Source organism: Scyliorhinus torazame, chromosome 17, assembly GCF_047496885.1.
Source record: "Scyliorhinus torazame isolate Kashiwa2021f chromosome 17, sScyTor2.1, whole genome shotgun sequence".
NCBI lineage: Eukaryota > Metazoa > Chordata > Chondrichthyes > Carcharhiniformes > Scyliorhinidae > Scyliorhinus > Scyliorhinus torazame.
The window spans coordinates 156697553-156721340 of NC_092723.1; the positions used below are offsets into that span (position 1 = coordinate 156697553).

At 47.7% G+C, this 23788-nt stretch overlaps 1 protein-coding gene across 2 annotated transcripts in view; it reads left to right on the forward strand.

The window, feature by feature from the left end:
* xpo6 (exportin 6) overlaps window positions 1–23788 on the forward strand; it is a 157333-nt gene that overhangs the window by 32426 nt on the left and 101119 nt on the right. The window lies entirely within an intron of this gene.

A 23788-nucleotide genomic window follows, 5' to 3' on the forward strand; every position in this document is an offset into this window, starting at 1 on the left:
CCTTTCCACTCTCCTTAACGGCACGGCGCCTATTCCTCTTCCCTGGTCCCCGGGGTGTATTACAAAAAGCTCGCTCTTCCCCATATTTAGCCTGTATCCCAAGAAATCTCCAAACTCCCTCAATATCTGCATAACCTCTGGCATCCCCTCTGCAGGGTCCGCAACATATAGCAGTAAGTCATCAGCGTAGAGTGACACTCGATGCTCCTCTCCCCTTCTAACCACCCCCCTCCATTTCTTAGAGTCCCTCAACGCTATGGCCAGTGGTTCAATTGCCAACGCGAACAGTAATGGGAACAGGGGACACCTCTGTCTTGTTCCCCTGTGTAGCCGAAAATACTCCGATCTTTGCCGGTTTGTGACTACACTTGCCACTGGGGCCCCATAGAGGAGTCTGACCCATCTGACAAACCCCTCCCCGAACCCAAACCTCCTCAGCACCTCCCACAAATACTCCCACTCCACCCTATCGAATGCTACTCCGCATCCATCGCCGCCACTATCTCTGCCTCTCCCTCCGCTGGGGGCATCATTACCACCCCCAACAGCCGACGCACGTTAGCATTCAGTTGTCTCCCCTTTACAAACCCTGTCTGGTCTTCATGCACCACCCCGGACACAATCCTCGATCCTTGTCGCCAGCACTTTTGCCAGCAGCTTGACGTCTACATTTAGGAGTGAGATAGGCCTGTATGACCCGCATTGCAGCGGATCTTTATCCCGCTTCAGGATTAATGATATCGTCGCCTCCGACATTGTCGGGGGTAGTATCCCCCCCTTCCCTGGCCTCATTAAAGGTTCTCGCCAGCAGCGGGGCCAACAGGTCCACATATTTCCTGTAGAATTCCACCGGAAACCCGTCTGGTCCCGGGGCCTTCCCTGCCTGCATGTTCCCCAGTCCCTTGGTCTCCTCGTCCAACTCGATTGGCGCCCCCAGACCTGCCACCTCCTGCTCCTCCACCCTCGGGAACCTTAGTTGGTCCAGAAAATGTAGCATTCCCTCTTTTCCCTCCTGGGGTTGGGACTTATATAGCCTCTCATAAAAGGTCTTAAACACCTCATTTACCTTCCCTGCTCTCTGCTCCATAGTTCCCGTTTCATCCCTAACTCCCCCAATCTCTCTCACCGCTATCCTCTTACGAAGTTGGTGGGCCAGCAGCCGGCTCGCCTTTTCCGCATACTCATATCTCATCCCCTGTGCCTTCCTCCACTGTGCCTCTGCCTTTCCTGTGGTCAGCAGGTCAAACTCCGTCTGAAGTCTTCGCCTTTCTCTATGTAGTCCATCGTCTGGGGCCTCTGCTTATCTTCTATCCACCCTCAAAATCTCCCCCACTAATCTCTCCCTTTCTTTGCCCTCTTGTTTCTCCTTGTGGGCTCTAATGGAGATCAGCTCTCCCCTAACCACCGCCTTCAGCGCTTCCCATACTACCCCCACCTGGACCTCCCCATCGTCATTGACCTCCAGGTATCTCTCAATACACCCCCGCACCCTTCCACAGACCCCCTCATCCGCCAATAGTCCAACATCCAGTCACCAGAGTGGGCGCTGCTCCCTCTCCTCCCCTAGTTCCAGACCCACCCAGTGCGGGGCATGGTCTGAAATGGCTATGGCCGAGTACTCCGTTCCTGCCACCTTCGAGATCAGTGCCCTACTCATAACAAAGAAGTCTATTCGGGAATATACCTTGTGGACATGGGAGAAAAAGGAGAACTCTTTGGCCAACGGCGTAGCAAATCTCCACGGATCCACTCCCCCCATTTGTTCCATAAATCCCCTAAGCACGTTGGCTGCTGCCGGCCGCCTTCTGGTCCTGGATCTAGACTGGTCTAGCCCTGGATCCAGCACAATATTAAAGCCCCCCCCCCCCCCACCCCATTACCAGGCTTCCCACCTCCAGGTCCGGGATACGTCCCAGCATCCGTAAATCCCGCGTCATCCCAGTTTGGGGCATATACATTTACCAGCACGACCGCCTCTCCCTGCAATCTACCACTCACCATCACATATCTGCCCCCGTTATCCACCACTATATTCTTAGCCTCGAACGACACCCGTTTCCCCACCAGTATCGCCGCGCCCCCCCCCCCCCCCGTTTTTCGCGTCCAACCCTGAGTGGAATACCTGTCCCACCCATCCTTTTCTTAACCTAACCTGATCCGCCACCTTCAGATGCGTCTCCTGGAGCATGACTACGTCCGCCTTCGGTCTTTTTAAGTGCGCGAACACCCGGGCCCTCTTAATCGGCCCATTTCGGCCTCGCATTCCACGTGATCAGCTGGATCCACCGATTTTCTCCCCCCCCCCCCCCCCCCCCCCCGTCCAGGTCCCACGCACCCACCTGTCCCCCAGGTGGCGCCTTCACGTCCCGGCCACCTCTTCTCTTGCCAGCTCCCCCTTGCACTCAGCAGCAGCAACCCAGTTAGTCGTGTTCCCCCCCCGGCTAGATCCCCATCTCGCATGGTTACTCCCCCCATAATGCTTCCGAAAGTCAGCTAACTCTAGCTGACCCCGGCTTCCCCCGTTCTCTCTTTGGCCCCCCTGCGTGTGGGGCTCTCTTCCTTCCTGCGCCTATCTTCCCGCCATCATCTCCATAGCGCGGGAAAAACCCCACGCTTTCCTATCGGCCCCGCCCCCTATGGCACAGCTCCCTCATTCCCCATCCCCCCTCTCTGTCCCTTTTTCCACCGGCGCCCCCATTTCTTCGTGTCCCCCCATCAAGGGGAGAGAAATTCCCCATCCAACGTTACTCTATAATAAACCTCCCATTTCCCAATTTACATTTCTGTACCACTACCTCGTTGTTTCTCCCCCAACGTCAAACTCTCAGTTCTAGTCCAGTTTCTCTTCTTGGATGAAGGTCCATGCCTCGTCTGCCGTTTCGAAGTAGTGGTGTTTGCCCTGATGCATGACCCACAATCGTGCCGGCTGCAGCATCCCAAATTTTATTTTCTTCCTGTGAAGCACCGCCTTGGCCCGATTAAAGCTCGCCCTCCTTCTCGCCACCTCCGCACTCCAGTCCTGATACACTCGTATCACCGCATTCTCCCACTTGCTACTCCGTACCTTCTTGACCCAGCTCAGAACAGCCTCTCTGTCCATGACGCCCTTGGTATTTCACCCGCCTTTGATCTTCTCACAAGGACCTGGTGCGCTCCTTCCACCTCCAGGGGGCCCGTTGGGGCCTCAGCTCCCATTAGCGTATGGAGCATCGTGCTCACATAAGCCCCAACATCAGCTCCCTCTGTTCCTTTGGGGAGACCTAGAATCCGTAGGTTCTTCCTCCTCGAACTGTTCTCCAGGGCTTCCAGCCTTTCGATACACCTCTTATGTAGCGCTTCATGCGTCTCTGTTTTTACCACCAGGCCCTGTATCTCATCCTCATTTTCGGCTGCCTTTGCCTTCACTCCATGGAGCTCTATTGCCTGGACCTTTTGTGTTTCCTTCAGCCCATCGATTGCCAATAGCATCGGCGCCAGCACCTCCTTCTTTAGTTCCTCCACACACCGTCGGAGGAATTCCTGCTGGTCCGGGCCCCATGTCGTCTGGGCTCCATCCGCCGCCATCGTGCTTCTCCCTTCTCTTCTCTGCCGCTGCTCCAAAGGATCCTTCGCAATCTGGCCACTGCCACTGGTCTTTTCCATACACACCCGGGGGAGCACCTTCCTTCGTCACCCCACGCTGGATTTGGTCTGAAAAAATTTCCGTTGGGGCTCCCGAAAAGAGCCCAAAAGTCCGTTAGAACGGGAGCTGCCGAAACGTGCGGCTTAGCAGTGCATCGCCGCAACCAGAAGTCCTGTTTTTAGTACCTTTAGTGCATACTTTGTAACTCCTTACCCTACTTTCTTGATATGCATTACTGGGATTGTGCTGCTGGCAGAATGGGGTGTGACAGGGAAGTTGTATTGAGTTGTAGGTTTAACTTTGAAAGGTTGAAGAATTTTGTTCTACACTACACATTTTCTTTCAGGTAGACTGTGCAAAAGACTTAAAGAAACTTGCCTGTGTGGATGAAGGGCTTAAGCTGTGTTGGGAAAAGGAGGAACCCAGCTGAAACTAGGTTGTGCCTTTTCCTGAATTATTGTGTGCTGTGGTTACGATAGGTCATTGAGTGCCACCTGCAAGTGAAGATTGTTCACCTTTGTGGGCCTGTGGGTAGGGGGTGTGAGTAGGTGAGTGGCACGGTTTTGATGACTTGGTGTTAAACATGAAGTGGAGTCAGTAGGGCTGCACGCTGTGGGAAAGATTAAAGCATTGCAGATCACTCCATTTGGAGTACATTTTCAAGTTGCACAAATTGTGCCATTTTAGCACATGCTTAAGCTGCATTGCAAACTTGATCCCTTTTAACAATAGGCAACACTCCCAACTTTATCTGGCTTTTTGCCTTTTTAAATGAATGTTTCATGTGAGTTGATAAGGTAATAGAAGCATGAGCTTTCTTTGAAGCATGAGGTTGGTGGAATACAGCTTGTAAACTGGTGTGGCACAGAGCTAATAGAATTCAAAATGTAGATCAAAAATGGTGTATCAAAACTGATGAATTGCATAGAGCGGCAGCTTTGACTAATCAGAAGATATGAGATATGAGTCAATGAGATATGAGTCAATTGTATCTGGAGCTCAATAAAGCAAAGTTACTTATCCTTTGTGCCAGTAATGTGCTGCAACCACTGCCTCTAAAGAGTGTGCGAAAGAGTGCCAATTTAGAACATCACTGTGGGGTTGTTTTCCATTTCTCACTCCCTCCATTGTGTGGCATTTAGTGAGACTGCGAGCTGTTGATGGAAAGGAGAATAAGGGAATGTGGAGTGGGTAAGGGGTTAGGATATAACTCATGGAGAATAGACATTAATGCATATGGTTGGGTCTGCCAGCCTGTATCATTAATTTTGTGTATTTCTGTTGGCAAATATGAGGCAGTTTTGTGCTTTGGGCCCATGCCCAGTTTCGGAGCTAGAGTGAGTCTCTGGGGAAGAGTGCTGTTTGATAACATGTGTATGTAGCACTGAGCTTGCAGAGGCTGCCTATCGCTCCATAGAGCTGCTCAGGAGACCACTGTTAGCGGATAGTTAGCATAAGCCAGAGAGGTGGGGATTTCTTTGCAACTTATTTCCAGATTCCTTATGGTTGGGAAATCTTGAGTTATGGTCTCACTGCAAAATCAGCTTGTGGGAATGGGATGTTTAGGACCACGAGGTAGCAAGACAATTATGTCATTGATATGATTTTAAATCTACTTTTAGTTGTTGCATCCACTTAGATCAGGACAAACAACCCCCTTGCCTTGGGCCTCAATGAGGAGGTTCTTGCATCAGGAGTTGTATATATTGTGGCTGTCAACATGTGTGAGGGTGTGCCCAAATTTGATGGTCACAGATACTGATTGAAGTTGTTAATCCATTGTATTAAATGGGGATCATTTTGTAACTGGGTGTTTAGAGCAATTAGCATTTTGTATATACATAGCATTTCATGTGGCAAAACACCCCAAATCAAACATGAGTTTCGAGACGTTTTTGTAGGTGACGTGATGCAGAAAGGTGGAGGGATTTGTGAAAAGGAGTAGCTAGCTGATGCAACGTAGGTATCCAGTTTAATCTTTTTTCAAAGTTCTAATCCTTGGAATATAGAGAACTGTAATACACAGCCTTGGTTTTGACATGGGGACTTTAAAAGGAAGCTTTGAGTCCAGCTTTTATTCCGTCACTGTTCCCCTCTGCTGGTCTTCCCCTGCTGGAGCCCCTTTTATTTGCCGATCCTTTCCCCTCCTTGTTAAAGCTCGATTGTGCTCCTGCTGATGCAGCTGCCTTTAGGTCCCATTCTTTACTGTGTTTCAGGCGGTTCTCTCTTCACAAGTTGCTCCTCCTGCAGTTCTGTGATACTTGGCAGCTGATCTATTTAACTTTCAGTTTTCTGCCCTTCTCTGTGATCATGCTGTGTCCCTCTTATATCATATGGCATGCAGATATGCATCAAGAAATCAAATTTTTAAAAAACTCCAAGGTGCCAAGTTGCATATACTTGAAACTGAGGGGAATCAGATAAACCATAGCTCTTCTAACATAACTGAGTTTGTCTGTTTGAACTAGGTGCTCTGTAACACCACTAAATAATCCACCGCGAGGAAATATAATTCCGTTAATCTGTTATTCCTCAGTTTCGCACTTCTAAAAGCAATTAAAAAGCAAAGCTTTAAAAGAGTGATTCATAGTGTCCCAAAGCAAAGGAACTGTTTGGCAATCCAGCAGAGGATGACTATGCACAAATGGGATGATTAGTGGAGCCTGTAGGTAGAGTCGAATTGTAGTTCAGTATATTGCGCAAGATCATGGCTGTGTGGTCCACTGTCAGATGAAATCAAACCTTCAGAAATCTGAGGTGCTTAAAAATGAGACCTGGGGTGATTTGAGCACAAACCTCTGAAAGTGGCAGGACGGATTAGCAAAGTAGTTAATAAAGCGTATGTGATCCTGGGCTTTAAAAATAAAGGCATACAGTACAAAAGACAATGCGTTATACTAAACCTGAATCAAAACACTAGGTGAGCTCAGTTGGAGTATTGTGCCAATTCTGGATGCTACACTTCAAAAGTGCGTGTAGCATGAAAGCATTTGGTAGGGTTCAGAAGAGATTTAGGGTAGGGGGATTTGACTGAGGTGCTTAAAATCATAAATGGTTTAGATAAAGGATAAGTGTCAATAATGTGAGGGCATGGATTTAAGGTGATTGGCAAAAGAAATGGGGCGGCACGGTAGCACAGTGGTTAACATTGTTGCTTCACAGCGCCAGGGTCCCAGGTTCGATTCCCGCTTGGGTCACTGTCTGTGCGGAGTCTGTACGTTCTCCCCGTGACTGTGTGGGATTCCTCCGGGTGCTCCGGTTTCCTCCCACAAGACCCGAAAGACGTGCTTGTTAGGTGAATTGGACATTCTGAATTCTCCCTCTGTGTATCCGAAGAGGCGCCGGAATGTGGCGACATGGGGATTTTCACAGTAACTTCATTGCAGTGGTAATGTAAGCCTACTTGTGACAATAAAGATTATTAAATTAAAAGTGCCAGAAGTGACATGAGGGCCAACTTTCATGTAACTGGTGATTTGGACTGCCTGGGAGAGTGGTGGGCACAAAATCCATCAAAAGGGAAATAAAATACCTGAAGGAGAACATTTGTAGTGATGTGGGAAAAATCAGGAGAATGGATCGAACTGGTTTGCACTTTGAAATAGCTGGTGCAAACCAGATAGGCTGAACAGCCTCCTTCTGTTTTGTACTATTTTAGGAACTGCATTGTCCAGAAAGGGAAGGCAGGAGTTTTATCCTTTTGGTTGGTCCTTTGTTTTGTATGGTGGGATACTGTTTGAATTGAGGATTTGATCAAGGAGAAATGGCTGATCATGTGGCTACTCTAGTAGGTTTCTTTGTTGCTGCTATAATACTGTTTTAACCATTGAGACACTTTCTAAAACTTGATTCACCTCATCTATAATTGCTCAGATGGGCTAGTTTAGAAATAAAGAATGGTTTCTCAAATAGGTTCAGTTTCTCAACTGAATGATTGAAGCTTGTGATCTTATTTTCACAAGAGCTTGATGAAAACAAAACTTGTTTTAGGTGAACAATTCTTGCAAATTCTTTTAAAATAGAGTTTTTGGTTTTCTTAGGAGCTGAAGTAATTGTCCATGCAGAGAAGATGTGCTGAGGGATTATCGCATTTCATTAAACACTTTCTATCTAATTCTAGGGTCAAGTATTTAAGCATTGTCAGACTAAATGTTCAAAAGGGAGCAACATTTAATAGTTAGTATGTTTGGAAGAAAAAGTGGTGACTGCAATTTTGAAAATGAGGGAGCCGGTGTCCGAGGAAAGGGTACAATTGACTGCTTCCAAGCACTGAGATAACGAGGGATTGCTGTTTACAATACTAAATGTCAATTTGTTACATTATAATATTCAGATACCCTACGTCCAAAATAAAGGATTAACCAAAAGGATAAAACACTCGCTTCCCCTTTCTGTACTGTGATACTTTGCAGGGTTTATGACATCCTCTGTATTTTTGTTTGGTGCCTCACCGATACTTTGTGATGTGTCTTGTTTTGTTGAATATTCAAGTGATCTTTTTCGGTAAAGGGCGAGACTGGATACATTTTTTTAATCCCCTCTGCTGACGATGAATTTTCTGCAAAGAAGTCGACGAACGGTTGCCACCTCCGGGCGAACCCTAACAGTGACCCGCTCAAGGTAAACTTGATTTTCTCCAAACAGAAAAAGCTAGCCATGTCAGATAACCAGGTCTCCGACTTTGGGGCTTTGAGTCCCTCCAAGCTAATAATATCCGTCTCTGGGCTACCAGGGAAGCAAAGGCCAGAACGTCTCTCTTTCTCCTCCTGGATTCCCGGATCTTCCGACACCCCGAACATCGCCACCTCCGGACTCGATGCCACCCTTGTTTTTAACACCGTGGACATGACGTCTGCAAACCCCTGCCAGAATACCCTAAGCTTTGGGCATGTCCAAAACATGTGGACATGGTTCGCTGGCCCCCCTGCACACCTTGCACATCTATCTTCTACACCAAAGAACCTACTCCCTGGCCACTGTCCTGTGAGCCCGGTGAACGACCTTAACCAGTATCAGGCTGAGCCTGGCACATGTTGTGGATGCGTTGACTCTATTCAACGCATCCGCCCAGAGACCATCCTCTATCTCTCCTCCTAACTCCTCTTCCCACTTGCACTTCAGCTCCTCAGTCTGTGTGTCTTCTGACACCATGAGCTCCTTATAGATGTCGGAGACCTTCCCTTCTCCCACCCACACTCTGGAAACTACCCTATCCTGTATCCCCCTTGGTGGTAGGAGCGGGAAGGTTGCGACCTGTCTCCGTAGGAAGTCCCGCACGTGCAGGTACCTGAATTTGTTTCCTCTCGCCAATCCAAATTTCTCCTCCAGCTCCCTCAAGCTAGGAAAGCTCCCTTCTATAAACATTACCCCCATCTTCTCAATTCCTGCCCTCTGCCAGCTCCAAAACCCCCCCGTCCATCCTTCCCGGGGCAAACCGGTGATTATTCCAGATTGGAGACCATACTGATGCTCCCTCTGCTCCCACATACTTCCTCCATGCCCCCAGACTCTCAGGGCTGCCACCACCACGGGGCTGGCGCAGTACTGCGCCGGTGGGAACGGCAGAGGCACCGTGATCAACGCCCCCAAACTGGTGCCCGTGCATGATGCTGCCTCCGTACGCTCGCATTCCGACCCTCCCACCCACTTGGGCTATATTCGCCGCCCAATAATAGTTACTGAAGTTTGGCTGCGCCAGCCCGCCCTCTCCCTTGCTCCGCTCAAGCATCCCCTTTTTTACTCGTGGGGTCTTGCCCACCCATACAAAACCAGTGATAACTTTGTTAACCCGTTTAAAAAAGGCCCGCGGAATAAAGATGGGGAGACACTGGAACACAAACAGGAATCTCGGAAGGACTGTCACCTTCACCGTCTAGATCCCCCCCCCCCCTTAATAATTTTATATGTTTCTATAAGATCCCCCCCCGCATCCTTCTAAATTCCAACGAGTACAGTCTCACTCTACTCAACCTCTCCTCATAATCCAACCCCTTCAGCTCTGGGATTAACCTAGTGAATGTCCTCTGCACACCTTCCAGCGTCAGTACGTCCTTTCTCAGGTAAGGAGACCAAAATATCCCAGATAATTTTTAAAAGAACTCCACTGGGTACCCATCCGGCCCCGGGGTTTTACCCGACTGCATAGCCTTCAGCCCTTCCGCTATATCTCAATCCCGATCGGGGCCCCAGCTCTTCTACCAGCTCCCCATCCACCTTTGGGGAAATTCAGCCCCCCTAGGAAGTGCCTCATCCCCTCTGGCCCAGGTGGGGGTTCCGGCCCATACCGCCTATTGTAAAACTCCTTAAGCGCCTTATTCACCTCTGGTGAGTCTCCCACCAGGTTCCCGTCTCCATCCTTTACTTTCCCTATCTCCCTGGCTGGCTCTCTCTTTCTAAGCTGCTGTGCAAGCATTCTGCTGGCCTTCTCTCCATGCTCATAAATCGCCCACCTCGCCTTTCTCAGCTGCTGTACCGCCCTTCCTGTAGTTAACAAGCCGAACTCCGCCTGTAGCCTCCGCTGTTCCCTTAGAAGCCCTACCTCTGGGGTCTCCACATACCTCCTGTCGACCTGTAGTATCTCCTTTACCAGTCGGTCTGTCACTGCCCTGTCTACCTTCTCCCTCGGGGCCCGTATCGAGATCAGCTCCTCTCTAACCACCGCCTTCAATGCCTCCCAGACCACCGCTGCCAAAATTTCCCCCGTGTCATTGACCTCCAGGTAATTCTGAATACATTTCCTCAACCGCCCGCATACCTCCTCGTCCGCTAAAAGTCGCACGTCTAATCTCCAGTGCGGCCGCTGATTACTGTCTTTACTAATCTGTAGGTCAACCCAGTGCGGGGAATGGTCTGAGGTTGTGATCGCTGAGTGCCCCGTTTCTAGCGCTCCTGTCCGTAGAGCCCTGCTCAGAATAAAGAAATCAATCTGGGAGTACAGTTTATGCACGTGTGAGTAGAAGGAGAACTCCTTCACTCTTGGCTCCCCAAATCTCCATGGGTCCCCCCAATCTGCTCCATGAACCCTTTTAGCTCCTTAGCCATTACTGGCACCATGCCTGTTTTTGAGCTCAACCGGTCTAAACCAGGGTCAATAACTGTGTTGAAGTCCCCTCCCATGACCAGCTTATGCAAATCCAGGTCTGGTATCTTCCCCAGCATCCTCTTTATAAACTCCACATCGTCCCAGTTTGGCGCATATACATTTACTAGTACCACCTGCACCCTCTCCAATTTCCCACTGACCATAATGTACTGGCCTCCCCCATCCAAAACTATTCTTCCCACCTCAAACACCACTTGTAGATCAGGATCGCGACCCCTCTGGTCTTCGAGTTCAGTCCCAAGTGAAAAACCTGTCCGATCCAACCTTTCCTTAGTCTAATCTGGTCAGTTACTCTTAAGGTGCATCTCCTGCAGCATTACCACGCCAGCCTTCAGTCCTCTCAAATGCGCGAACACGCGTGCCCTCTTGACCGGCCCATTGAATCCTCTTAAATTCCAGGTGATCAGTCTAGTTGGGGAGCTCAGCGCCCCCCCCCCCCCTTCGCTGAACAGCCACCCCTTCTCTTGGGCCAGTCGCCAGCCCGCGCCCCACGCCTCCAGCGGCCCGTCCCCAGGCAGCCTCCGTCCCCGACCTCCTCTCTGTCCCTCAGCAAAAGTCCCTCCCTCGTCAGCCAAACATTTCCCCCTCCCCCCGTAACAGCTCAAAATAAATCAACCCCTTCGATAAGCCTACCATCTGCTCATCCCCCCCCCCCCCCCCCCCCCCCGCCAACTACGCTTCCCGCTTCCGTAAGCTAGCCCGCCCAGCTAGCTTGGTGGCCCTCACCCCTGGCGCCAGACATTCTCCCACCTATTGTCTCCCCCCATACATATACATATTCAAATAAAAAACAATCCTAACACAATTGCCCGACAGAGAGAAAAAAAAACCTCAAGTTGAACACAAAGAAATAAGATCAAGCAAAAGATACAGCATCTGAACATTCACACCTCCATCCCCCAACAGTGCAAATGCAAAACTCAGCTCTGCAACTGGCCCCAGATCAATAGAGCAGGCATTACAAATAGCGTCCGAAAAAACAAGAAACTTTAAAAAAAACATAAACGTTACAGCAAAATTCAAAGTTCTCAGTCCGACACAAGTCCTTTCCTTTTCGCGAAGTCCAGCGCTTCCTCAGGCGACTCGAAATAGAAATGTTGCTCCTTGTATGTGATCCAGAGGTGGGCCGGATACAACAGCCCGAACTTCACCTTTTTCTTGAAAAGGGTCGACCTGATCTGGTTAAAACCCGCTCTTCTCCTGGCCACCTCCACACTCCGGTCTTGATAGATCCGCAGGATACTGTTGTCCCATTTGCAGCTCCGTGTCTGCTTGGCTCACTGTAAAACAAGCTCCTTATCCAGATACCTGTGGAATCTCACCACCATTGCCCTCTGGGAGCGTCTCCCATTCTCGGCTTCCTCGCGAGCGTTCTGTGAGCCCTGTCCACTTCCAAGGGTCGGCGGAATGCCCCATCCCCCAGCAGCTTCTCAAACATGTATGCCCCAGCGTCCGCTCCTTCGGATCCCTCCGGGAGCCCAACGATCCTCAAGCTCTGCCGGCGGGGCCTATTCTCTAGATCCTCCACCTTCTCCAGGAGCCTTTTCTGCTGGCCTCTCAGCATCCCCACCTACAACTCCACTGCTGTTTGATGTTCCTCCTAGTCAGCCAGCGCCTCCTAATACTTTCTGGATTGCCCGACCGTGGGCATCCAATCTAAGTTCCAGCTGCGAAATTGCCTCTTTAATCGGGCCCAAGCAGTCCTGCTTCTGCTTGGCGAAGCCCTCCTGGATAACTTGCATCAACTGCTCCGTTGACTGCTGGGTCGACAAGCCAGAGGTCCGGTACACCGCCATGCGTCCTCCCAGTGCAGCTTCAGCCCAGGCCTTCTCTGTCCTTCTGTTTCTGCCTTTGAAAGCACTCCTAGTCCTCCTCCATGCACTGATATGGGAATTCAGTTCACAATTGCCTCTTGTCATCAATTTTTCAAATCAAGTCCAGTAAAAAATCGGGGGAAAAGGTCCAAAAGAAGGCTAGAATACATAGTGCTTGTCTCTCTATTTACTAAGGAAGAGGATGCTGACAAAATGTTAGTTGAGGTAGAGATTGTTAACGGTTCTGAGTGGCGTGAAAATTGACAGGCACTGGAAAGGTTGGCTATGCTTCTGGTGGATAAGTTGCCTTGTCCAGATGACTTTCACCCAAGGTTGCTAAAGGAAGTGAGTGGAAATAGCAGACGGAATTGCCATTATAATTCAGTCTTTCCTGGGTGTGGGGAGGTGCCAGAGGATTGAGACTGGCAAATGTAGCACCCTTAGTTAAGTAAAATCGTGGGACAGCACGGTGGCGCAGTGGGTTAACCCTGTAGCCTCACAGCGCCAAGGTCCCAGGTTCGATCCCGGCTCTGGGTCACTGTCCGTGTGGAGTTTGCACATTCTCCCAGTGTTTGCGTGGGTTTCGGCCCCACAACCCAAAGATGTGCAGGGTAGGTGGATTAGCCACGCTAAATTGCCCCTTAATTGGAAAAAATTAATTGGGTACTCTGAATTTATAAAAGAAAAGATAATTAAAATCGTAACGGCATTCCTAGTAATTACAAGCTAGTCAGTTTAACACCAGCGGAAAAGCAACATTATAGAAACAATAATCCTGTGGGGGAGTGAGGAGGAGGTGAGTCGATGAATTGTAGCCAGCACAGATTTGTAAAAGCCAGATCATGCTTGAATTTTTGGAAGTGAGAGAAAAGATAGAATGTTAATATTGTCTATGGATTTTAATAATAAATAAGTCCGAGAGCCAGGACAAACCATGTTGTCATCTCTGGTTTGTTGTCGGTGCCACGTGCTAGCGAGTTGAGGAACAGAGAGAGAGTGCAGATAAACACGTGGCTGCAGGGATGGTGTAGGAGGGAGGGTTTCAGTTACATGGATAATTGGAGCACATTCTGGGGATGGTGGGACCTGTACAGACAGGATGGTTTGCACCTGAACCAGAGGGGCACCAATATCCTGGGAGGGAAATTTGCTACGGCTCTTTTGGGGGGGGGGGTTAAACTAATTTGTCAGGGGGCTGGAAAAACGAGCTGTAGTCCAGAAGCCAGTGTTGAGAGTAGTGAGGTACTGAGGAGGGTATCAAGGTCGCAGGAGTATACTGGCAGACAGGAAGGTGGGTTGAAGTGTGTCTACTTTAATGCAAGGAGAATCCGGAATAAGGTAGGTGAACTTGGAGCGTGGATTGGTACTTGGGACTACGATGTTGTGGCCGTTACGGAGACATGGTTAGAACAGGGACAGGAATGGTTGTTGGAAGTTCCGGGGTATAGATATTTCAGTAAGAGTAGGGAAGGTGGTAAAAGAGGTGGAGGAGTAGCATTGTTAATCAAGGATAGTTTAACGGTTGCAGAAAGGCAGTTCGAGGGGGATTTGCCTACTGAGGTAATATGGGCTGAAATTAGAAATAAGAAAGGAGCGGTCATGTTGTTAGGAGTTTTCTATAGACCCCCAAATAGTAATGGAGATGTGGAGGAAGAAATTGCAAAACAGATTATGGATAGGTGTGGAGGTCTCAAGGTAGTTGTCATGGGTGACTTTAACTTTCCAAATATTGATTGGAACCTCTATAGGTCAAACAGTTCGGATGGGGCAGTTTTTGTACAATGTGTGCAGGAGGGTTTCCTGACACACTGTGGCTAGGCCGACAAGAGGTGGGGCCGCATTGGATTTGGTACTGGGTAATGAACGGGGCCAAGTGTTAGATTTGTTTGTGGGAGAGCACTTTGGAGATAGTGACTACAATTCGGTGTCTTACATTATTGCAATGGAGACGGATAGGGCCATATGGCAGGGCAAGGTTTATAATTGGGGGAGGGGTAATTATGATGCGATTAGGCAAGAATTAGGGAGCATAAGATGGGAACAGAAACTGTCAGGGAAAGGCACAAATGAAAAGTGGAGTTTGTTCAAGGAACAAATATTGCGTGTCCTTGATAGGTATGTCCTTGTCAGGCAGGGAGGAAATGGACATGTGAGGGAACCATGGTTCACAAAAGACGTTGAATGTCTTGTCAAGAGGAAAAAGGAAGCGTATGTAAGGATGAGAAAACAAGGTTCAGTTGGGTCGCTTGAGGGTTGCAAGGTAGCAAGAAATGAGTTTTTTTAAAAAGGGCTTAGGAGGGGGCATGAGAAGTCCATGGCGGGTCGGATCAAGGAAAACCCCAAGGCTTTTTACTCTTATGTGAGAAATAAAAGAATGACCAGGGTGAGGTTAGGGCCGGTCAAGGACAGTAGTGGGAAGTTGTGCATGGAGTCAGAAGAGATAGGAGAAGCGTTGAATTAATACTTTTCTTCAGTGTTCACCAAGGAGAGGGGCCATGTTTTTCAGGATGAGTGTGATACAGGCGTGTAGGCTGGAGCAGGTAGATGTTTTGGGGGAGGATGTATTAGCAATTTTGAAAAACCTGAGGGTCGACAAGTCCCCTGGGCTAGATGGGATATATCCTAGGATTCTTTGGAGGCAAGGGATGATATTGCAGAGCCTTTGGCTTAGACCTTTGGGTCCTCACTGTCTACGGGGTTAGTGCCAGAGGATTGGAGAGTGGTGAATGTTGTTCCTCTGTTCAAGAAAGGGAATAGGAATAACCCTGGTAATTATAGGCCGGTTAGTCTTACTTCGGTGGTTGGTAAGTTAATGGAAAAGGCCCTGAAGGATAGGATTTATGACCATTTGGAAAGATGCAGCTTAATCCGGGATAGTCAACTCTGATTCGTGAAGGGTAAATCTTGCCTCACAAATTTGATTGAATTCTTTGAGGAGGTAAATAAGTGTGTAGATGAAGGTAGAGCAGTTGATGCCGTATACATGGATTTTAGTAAGACGTTTGATAAGGTTCCCCATGGTTGGCTCATGAAGAAAGTAAGGAGGTGTGGGATAGAGGGAAATTTGGCCAATTGGATAAGTAACTGGCTATCAAATAGAAGACAAGAGGGTAGTGGTGGATGGAAAATTTTCAGACTGGAGACCAGTTACCAGTGGTGTACCACAGGGATCAGTGCTGGGTCCTCTGCCATTTGCGATTTTTATCAATGACTTGGAGGAGGGGGCTGAAGGGTGGGTCAGTAAATTTGCTGATGACACCAAGATTGGTGGAGTAGTAGATGAGGTGGAGGGCTGTTGTAGGCTGCAAAGAGACATTGATAGGATGCAGAGCTGGGCCGAAAAATGGCAGATGGAGTTTAACCCTGATAAGTGTGAGGTGGTTCATTTTGGTAGGAAAAATTTGAATGCGGATTACATGGTCAACGGCAGGGTTCTGAGGAATGTGGAGGAACAGAGATCTTGGCGTTCATGTCCACAGATCTCTGAAGGTTGCCACTCAAGTGGATAGAGCCGTGAAGAAGGCCTCTCGTGTTAGCGTTTATTAACAGGGGGCTTGAGTTTAAGAGCCGTGCGGTTATGCTGCAACAGTACATGACCCTGGTGAGACCACATTTGGAATATTGTGTGCAGTTCTGGTCACCTCACTATAGGAAGGATGTGGAAGCATTGGAAAGGGTGCAAAGGAAATTTACCAGGATGCTGCCTGGTTTGGAGGGTAGGTCTTATGAGGAAAGGTTGAGGGAGCTAGGGCTTTTCTCTTTGGAGCGGAGGAGGATGAGAGGTGACTTAATAGATGTTTATAAGATTGAGGGGGATAGATAGAGTGGACTTTCAGAGACTATTTCCTCCGGTGGATGTAGCTGTTACAAGGGGGCATAACTATAAGGTTCAGGGTGGGAGAAAAAGGACGGATGTCCGAGGTAGGTTCTTTACTCAGAGAATGGTTAGGGTGTGGAATGGACTGCCTGCTATGATAATGGAGTCGGACACTTTAGGAACTTTCAAGCGGTTATTGGATAGGCACATGGAGCACACCAGAATGACAGGGAGTGGGGTATCTTGATCTTGGTTTCGGACAAAGCTTGGCACAACATTGAGGGCCGAAGGGCCTGTTCTGTGCTGTACTGTTCTATATTCTATGTTCTAAGAGTCAATGTCAACATTGATTAAAATATTGGCTTAAGGACAGAAAAAAACAAGTTGCGGTAAATGGTTGGTTCTTTCAGATTGGAGGATCATAGATCGTGGAGTACCCCAACGTTTAATGCTTGGACCACTGCTCTTTTGATTATTACTTGGGTACTGAATATGGAATAACATTTTATGATACACAACTTGAAGATGCAATAGTGAGGGTGATACCAATTGATTGTAACTATGCATAGATTGGCTAGCAGAATGGGGAGACAAGTGGCACATAGAATTTAATACAGAGAGATGTGTTGTGATGCATTTTGGCAGAAGGGATGGGGATAGACAAAATAGACTTAATGGCACAATAACTGTGCAGAGACAGAAGAATTTGGGTGTTCACATGAATCGACCTTGGAAGGTGGCGGTATATATTGAGGGAGTAGTAAGCAAATCATATGTGATCTTGGGCTTCATAAATAGAAGGATTGAATACTGAAGCAGAGAAGTTATGTAAGCATGCTTTTAATAAGCTCTTAAACCCTTGAGTATTGTGTCCAGCTCTGGTCACCACACTTTATGAAGGAAGTGAGGATCCTTGAGAGGGTGCAGAGGAGATTTATCAAATGGTTCCAGAGTTGGGGGATTTGAGCTATCGGGTTAGGTTGGAGAAGCTGGTGTTATTCTCCTTGGAGTACAAAAGATTGAGGGGAGATTTGATAAAGATGTCGAAGATTATCGGCTTAAATAAGGTAGACGGCAGAAAGTTATTCCGTTAGCTGATTGTACAAAGGCTAGGGGACACAGATTTAAGGTTTTGGGCAAGAGATGCAGATAATGAGAGGAAGAACTTTAATGCAACTTTAATTATCTGGAACTCACTGTCTCTGGGAGTGATGGAAGTTGAGACGACCAAATTAATTCAGAAGGAAATTAGACAGACACTTGAGGGAATAAACTTTCAGGGCTTTGGGAATAGAGCGGAGGAATGGGATTAACTGGATTTCTCTTATCAAGAGCCAGCGGCATGGACTCTGGAACGAATGGTCTCCTGTGCCTTCTGACCCTATGACCACTCTGGAGTCTCATTCTCTCATAAGAACTTTGATTAATGCCAAGAGTTAATGGACAGTGTTGAGCATGAACTATCATTTCCAACTCGTAGCCTAGTGACATTGGCTGGCATCCCTCAACGTTTCTGTATGAGCATCTGTATATTATGATGCAGGATATGATCGAGCTAGCTGTTTTTTTTTGTTGGTCTCAGTTGTTTTTGTCGAGAATATGCCACTGTTTCACTGTGCTTACAATCCAAGCTGGACTGAAGATCATCAACATTCTGTGTAATTTTGGAATGTACTTTCTTTGTAAATTGATGTTGAAGGAAGTGCCAAGTTAGTAAAACGCAGCAGAGAAACACTCGCTGGCTTCAGAAGTTCCAGATCCAATAATGCTGCAAGACAAATTCTCTCTTAACCCAAATTCAAAACAACTCTGGTTCAGCAGCGCAATGCTTTTGAGACTTGGCTATCAATTTCAAAAGCAGAATTTAGAGCCCTGAAGTGTATCTTGACCATATTTGAACGAAGAAATGCTTATGATAAAGTTTTGCCAATTCTACTTAATTTTGTAATGAAGCAGCTATGTTAAGAGGATTGCCATTTTTAAAGCTGCAGAGTTAAGTTTGTTTTTCATGCCAGCTTCACACACAGGAGGATGCTATTCTGGTTGGCCATTTCATCCTTAATCCTGGATATGTGATTGAGCCAGATAGTAAATTTTCCTGTGGCTAACATGTGGTCACTGGTTGTGAAATTTAAATAAATAATTAATCACTCAACCATTGTCATTCTGAATTTGCAGTTAATGTGTTTTAAATTAGCCTGGCCCTCACCTTTTATGTCCTGTGCCACTTTTCTTGCTTCAACAAACTCCAAAACTATTTTCTGGTTATTCATTCAAGTTCTGTTAGTTGGACTTTGCAATGTGAAAAATGCTGCGGGCATTTTCCTACAGAACAACATCTACACGCCAAAAGTAATCTGTTGGCTTTACTGCCCTTGGAGCATTCTAACATGCCCAACAAAATAAATACCATGAGAAGGGGATGTTCAGGAAGGAGGATGAAAGATGAAACATACTTCCGATTTGACACTTTAAACCAACTGTTTTCTGTGGGATATGAATATATCAGGGATTGTGAAGGCAGCAAATCATTGGAGAGGAAATGGAGCTTGTTAGTGGGTGGTAATGGTTTGAGGAGAGAGTGGTGACAGCAAAATTGAAAGGTGGTGGAAAGTGAAGCAAATGTAACTATTTCCAATATCCGCTATCAATGTGGTGAAAGGAAGCTGGAGCTGGGTAATCAATCAACTTCTGGAACACGGGAGGGGAATTATATATAGAACCCCCTTGGGCTGTATGACTTTCATTGAATATATATGGTGAATATTACATATATCACAATTGCATTAAAGCATCTCTAGAGTGCAACTCGATCTATGTAGACAACCTAAATACCATTGCACATTTTATAATGACCATTTTGAAATGTCTATAATTTTTTTGACTATTGAAGCACCTCCCAAGTGCTACATGAATATTGCACGTTCTGTGATGGCCATTTAAACATGTTTGTAATGTTCTTTCAGATATTTAACGAATGCTGTATGTTTTTGTAACAAAAAAATACCTCCTAGAGCACAGATGATGTGGAACTAAACGTTCAGCATTTGTTGGGAACATTCTTTACAACAATTTGCAAGAGATTTCTGTTTGCATAAAATCCCCAAATCCGAGATTATGAAAATAGCAACCACTCTTGCCGCTTTTACATTCTGCTACTTTGTTACTTTGTCTCTCGTTTGTTATTACTAATTATTTTGTTGCACTTGATGTTACATCATTATGACAAGTTACTTCTGGTATTTTGCCTCGTCATTTGTTATTTGAAGGGTGGGAGGAGCATGAATGACAATGTGGAGGAGTCACCTCTTTGAAGATTCTGCACCAGCAAAGTGCTCTGTACTTTAAGAACAGGGCCTATGTAATCCCGATCTGAGACCATATGTTGCATGTACCAAGTTTCCAAGTTAATTCCGTCTTTTTTTGAAAATATTTTTATTGAAGTGTTTCCATTTTTACAATACAGTTTACATCAAAACCCAGATTGCTCTTAGTCGATGACATACAAAATCCACATAATAAAGATCCCAACCAACTGTACCCATCCATCCACCAAGATAATAAAACTACAACCAACTATGCAAACAAAACAATCCCAGATCTCTCTTCCATAACCCCCCCCCCCCCCCCCCCGAAACTGACTGTGATTAGTTCATTAAAGTAGGTAATAAATGGTTGTCAACTCCGGCCAGACCCTTCAACCGACCCCTTAACGGTGTACCTGACTTGCTCCAGGTACAAGAATCCCATTAGGTCCCCCAACCATTCCGAGGAACTGGGCAGAGAAGAGAATCTCCACCCCAGCAGAACTCTCCTCCGGGCAATCAGCGAGGCAAGGGCATCTGCCTTCACTCCCGTCTGAAGCCCTGGCGAGTCCAACACCCCAAAGGACAAAGTTCCAGCTCCATATTCAGAATGCTGACATGGTATTAAGGAAGGAAACCCAAAAGCTTACCAATTTGGGGCAAGACTAGAATATGCGTGCGTGATTCTCTCTTTCTCTCTCTCTCTCTCTCCCCCCCCCCCCCCCCCCCCCCCCCAAAGACACCGCTCACACCTGTCTTGTATCTCCGGGGGGGGGGGGGGCGCTCAGTTTTGGTCAGGTGTGCCCTCTGTAAGCTGGATCAGACCAACTCACGTAGATTAAGACATGGAGTTCACTCCACACCTCAACATCTGCCCGGAGGAGAGTCCTTCTAGGGTGGAGATCCTCTTCTCTGCCCAGTGCCTCGCTATGGCTGGGAGACCTAATGGGATTCTTTTACATGGCCCCAGCTCCCTATCCCACTTTGCTTCACTCCATCCGTCAAAACCAGAGTTCACCGACCCAATTCGTCTATAAATACCAGACGTGCTCGCCAGCGAAAGTATCGTTTAGGCAGCACGGTAGCATAGTGGTTCGCACAGTTGCTGTACAGCCCCAGGGTCCCAGGTTCGATTCCCAGCTTCGGTCACAGTCTGTGTGCAGTCTGCACGCTGTGTCTGCGTGGGTTTCCTCTGGGTGCCCAAAGATGTGCAGGTTAGATGGATTGGCCATGCTAAATTGCCGTTAGTGTCCAAAAAGGTTGGGTGGGGTTACAGGGATAGGTTGGAAGTGTGGGCTTAAGTGGGGTGCTCTTTCCAAGGGCAGGTGCAGGCCCAATGGCCTCCTTCTGCACTGTTAAATTCTATAATCTATTGAGTAAAGATGCCTGCTGTGCCTTGCGGTTGGGAAGGCCATCTGCAAAAAATTATTTGTTTGGAGGTACCTGAACAAATTTGTGCCCGCCCCCAAGCTCCAACTTCACCATCAGTTCCTGCAAATTGGCCCTCTAAATAGATCTCTGAATCTCTCCAGCCCCTCCCCTCCCACACCCCTAATGTTGCATCCAATCTTGGCAGCTCAAATAAATGATTGGCAGGGATAGTGGCCAGCCTCGACACAGCTCCAAGCTTAAAATGCTGCCTGAATTGTCCCCATATCCTTGAAGTAGACACGACCACCAGGTTCGAGGAGTACCTAGCCGGAGAAAATGGAAGCAAGGCTGTCATCAAAGCACCCAGGCTAGACCCCCTACACGACCTTGTCTCCATCTGTCGCATTTTAAAGCAAATTTAGAGCACCCAATTTTTTTTTCCCATTAAGGGGCCATTTTAGCATGGCCAATCTACCTACCTACCGTGCACATCTTTGGGTTTGTGGGGGTGAGACCCATGCAGACACGGGGGTATGTGCAACCTCCACATGGGCTGTGACCCGGGGCTGGGATCGAACCCGTGTCCTTGGCCCTGTGAGATAGCAGTGCTAACCACTCTGCCACCATGCCACCCTTCCACCTGCCCCATACGGAATCTGGGTCACTGCACCACCCCAGCTCCTTCTCGGCATTGGCCGTCCAATAATAATAAAAAAAATTTGGTAATGCTTGGTCCCCTGACTGCGTATCCTTTTGACGAACCACTCTACGAATCCTTGGAGTCTTGCTCGCCCATATAAAAGATGAACCTATTGACCCTCCCCAAAAAAGCTTAAAGGAGAAAAATAGGAAGACAGTGAAATAAAAATCTAGGAAGAATATTAATTTTGATAGATTGGACTCTGCCCACCAGGGACAAAGGAAGGTTGTTCCATTTATACAAATTGGACTTGACCGTGCCCACCAGACTTGGGAAATTAAATTTGTGCAACTGGGCCCAATCCCAGTCTCTCAAATATCTGAAGCTAGAGCTGGCCAAACGAAAAGGCAACACTCCAAATTGGCTCCCCTCCCCGGGGGGGTTAAGTGGAAAACATTACTCTTTTCCAGATTTAACTTGTAGCCCGAAAATGAACCAAAGCTCCTCAATAGCTCCATTATATCACCCATAGTGGGAACCGGGTCTGTAACATAAAGCAACAGATCATCAGTATATAGGGACACCCTGTGCTCCAACCCTCCCCATCTTATCCGCTTCAACTTACCAAAGCCCAACACTATGACTAATTTATTAAATAAGAGGGGGACATCAGACATCTCCTTCTGGTCCTCCCTTTCAATTGAAAGTATCCCGAACTCAACATATTAGTGCAAACGCTAGCCAAGGGGGCCCCGTATAACAATTGTACCGATGAAATCAATTTTGGCCCAAGACCAAACCTCTCCAGGACTTCGAACAGGTATCTCCACTCCAGCCTGTCAAATGCCCTCCTGGCATCTAAAGACTCTATCACTTCCAGCGCAGGCTCCTCGGATGGGGAGAGAACCACATTCAATAGCCTCTGGATATTGGCTGACAATTGCCACCCCTTGACAAAGCCTGTCTGATCCTCCATGATCATCTCGGGGAAACAGGGCTCCAACCCCGGGTCACTGTCCACGTGGAGTTTGCACATTCTCCCTGTGTTTGCGTGGGTCTCACCCCCACACCCCAAATGACTTGCAGGCTAGGTGGATTGGCCACACTAAATTGCCCCTTAATTGGGAAAAAATAATTAGGTACTCTAAATTTATTTTTAAAAAGCTATGTTGTCCCACTTCGGGGCATATACGGTAACTAATCCCAACCGACCTACCTACCCAAGACCCTGTAACCATCACGTATCTACTGTATGGGTCCGCCGCCACCTTGTCCGTCAAAAAATGAACCTGTTGATTGATTAAAATTGCCCCCCCCCCCCCCCCCCCCCCCCCACCACCACCACCACCACCACCACCACCACCACCACCACCCTATTGTCGAAGCCAGAGTTTAAAAACCCCAAAGTCCAAGTTTAAAAACCTGGTCTGATCGCTCGCCCTGCAAAAACACCACATCAGCCCTCGGATTCTTTCGGTGAGAGAAAGCTCTCGACCTATTTATCTGGTCCCCCAATTCCTTTACTTTGCAGGTGACCACTCACATCTGGCGTCTCCTACCGCCTCCCTCTCACTTTAACCCAGAGTCCGCCATTTCCACTGCAAAGGATTCTCAAATGCCTGCCCTGAGGATGTAGGCCGAAGGCCCACCTAAGTTGGCCACCGAACCAACCCATCCAATAAAACAAAGATAATCCCATGGTCATCGTCAGAAATCTAAACCACACTCCTTTCCCCAACCAACCCCACCTAAACATCCATATTGATCACATTCCAGAGGCCTGTAGCCCCACCTAACCAGCCCCATCCCCCAAACAAACAAAAGCGCTAGGCTCATCGAACCACTAAAACCAGTCCAACATGTTGCAACCCCTCTCCAACTTGCTCCCGTTCGCTGGCTAAGACTTTAATGCCAGCGAGGTAGCCCCTCCCCAGGGCCGAAAAAGAAAAAGTGCCTCTACCTGTCCCGGCTACTGAAATATAACATAAACTCAGTGCGCTTTCCAAAAACATGTTCCCACTGGGAGCCATGTATTTCGAAATATAAGAAAAATATTGCCGTAATCAATATCCCACAAAGCAGTTATCCTCCCATCTCCCACTGTTCAACTTGTACAA